Here is a 2500-nt window from a genome sequence, read left to right as displayed (position 1 = left end):
CATTGTTGCTCCAGTCCAAAAATGAGTAATCTTGAGATGGGTTGGCATCTCATCCAGGGAGGAATATCACAGAATATAAGAAACTGGTGTTATGAGCCAATGACTCAGGAAGGAGCTTTCAAATGGTTTTTTGACTATCAAATAATATCATTATCATCATTATCATCGTTTAACATCTGCTTCCCATGCTGGCATGGGTTGGACAGTTTGACTGAAGTCTGGCAAGCTAGGAGGTTACGCTGGCTCCAATCTAATCTGGTAAGGTTTCTACAGCTGGATGCCCTTCCTAATACCAACCACTCCAAGAGTGTAGTGGGTGCTTTTTATGTGCCACTGGCATCTAGGCTAGTCAGGTGGTACTAGCATCGACCACGCTCGAATGGTGCTTTTTAAATGTCACTGGCACGGGTGCCACTCAGGCGGTGCCGGCATTGAACATGCTTGAATGGTGCTTTTTATGTGTCACCGGCATGAGAGCCAGACAGCCAGCACTGGTAACGACCATGCTTAAATGGGGCATTTTGCGTGCCACCAGCATGGGTGCCACTCAGGTGTTACTGTCATCAGCCATGACAGCGACTTCACATGCCTCAACAGGTCTTCACAAGAGAAGTTTATTGCCCAATGATTGAAGGGTACTCTTAAATGGGCTGGTTATGCTGCACTGGTATAGGCCACAGTTATGGTCTCACTTAGCTTGCCGGGTCTTCTCAAGCACAGCATATCTCTAAAGGTATCGGTCACTCATCATCACCTCCATGAGGTCCAATATCCGAAGGTCATGCTTCACCACCTCATCCCAAGTCTTCCTGGGTCTACCTCTTCCACAGGTTCCCTCTTCTGCTAGGGTGTGACACTTTTTCATACAGCTGTCCTTATCCATTCGCAACACATGACTATGCCAGTGCAGTTGTCTCTCTTGCACATCACATCTGATGCTTCTTATGTCCAACTTTGAGTGAGGGACCCTTTGTCACCATCAGAGGTAGGAGCTCTCTGAACTTTGCCCAGGCTATTCTAGCAGCTACACTCTCAGAACATCCACCCCCACTACTGATTTGGTCACCTAGGTAACAGAAGCTATCAACTACTTTTAGTTTTTCCCCACTGTTTTCTGCACATTTTCAGTGTTTATTGCCCCTGAACATTTGCCACACACAAAAAACTATCTTCCAAGTTAGCCTTCCTTTGATATTGCTGCACCTCTTATGTGTCCATAGCTTACACTGAGTACATCTTATAGAATTTCTACCTACGCCTCTACTACAGATCGAGCAGGGTCATCTACCAGAAGGGATTTGTGATTTGTCTACCTTCCTACTTATTAAGACTTTGGTTTTTGCTGTATAAACGTTTTTCTATATGAAAGAAATTTACACACACACGTACACACACACACACACACACATACACACACACACACACACACACGCATACATCAAATTCAGGCACAATGGGATGTTCAATAGATCAAAATGACTGTCAGCTTCATCTTCTGTTTCACAGTCTGATGAATCGGAAGATAAAACTGACAGTCAATTTGATCTTTTGAACTTTCTGATGTTTGAATTAAATCTTACTTTACCTTCAGTATTAATTCCTCCATTTCATATTGGTTTATATACATGTGTGTATATGTGTCTGTGTGTGTGTGGTATATTATATATATGTATATATATATATAGTTAATATATATATATATATATGTATATATATATATATATATTATATATATATATATATATATATATATGTAGGTCCCGGGTTGATCGGGGGTTAACCACAGTAAGTAAGGTACTCAATACATAGCAGAGTAAAATTAATTAATTTAATATAGAAGGAGCTTCTACAGGACCTAGTACTGTTCATTCAAGAGAAATCTTCAGGAAGCTATTTAACAAGAATTGTATTAGCATTTATACATTTAGGCAGGTTTAAAGGAGTGGTGGTGGGGGACTTTTTTGGGGGTAGGCATAGCGCAAAATATCATACTTGGGGGAGTGGTCAAGGAGTCAGTGGTAAGTTAGATGAAAGAATAGATAAATGAAAGAATAGATAAATAAAAAAATAAAAAATAAAAAATAAAAAATAAAAAATAAAAAATAAAAAATAAAAAAATAAAAAAATAAAATGTGTGCACATACATACATAAACACATATACATACACACACACATACGTACACATGTGTGCCTATACATACCTACACATACACACATACACATACATATATATATACACACATATATATATATACATATATATATATATATATATATACATATATATATATACACATATATATATATATATACACAATCCAATACAGGCCCATTCCCTAATTTTAATTTTATTATCTTCATTTATTACTTTTGTTATCTTAGATCGCTAGAGCTAAGGATCCTGGCGATGGCAGCATGTCCAAATTGTCTGTCTACTAGAAGGCAAGTACTCGTTCCCGCACGCACACTCATTAGCACGTACATACACCCATTCGTACA

At 38.5% G+C, this 2500-nt stretch overlaps 1 long non-coding RNA gene across 1 annotated transcript in view; it reads right to left on the bottom strand.

The window, feature by feature from the left end:
• Positions 1–2500, bottom strand: part of LOC118763274 — an 8248-nt gene that overhangs the window by 3967 nt on the left and 1781 nt on the right. The window contains exon 2 of the long non-coding RNA XR_004999025.1: positions 1353–1358. This is a non-coding gene — a long non-coding RNA (uncharacterized LOC118763274). The remainder of the gene's footprint in view (positions 1–1352; positions 1359–2500) is intronic.

Source organism: Octopus sinensis, linkage group LG4 (genome assembly GCF_006345805.1).
Source record: "Octopus sinensis linkage group LG4, ASM634580v1, whole genome shotgun sequence".
Taxonomy (NCBI): domain Eukaryota; kingdom Metazoa; phylum Mollusca; class Cephalopoda; order Octopoda; family Octopodidae; genus Octopus; species Octopus sinensis.
The sequence above is the reverse complement of the archived record's forward strand: the minus strand, read 5'-3'. Positions and strand labels throughout refer to the sequence as shown.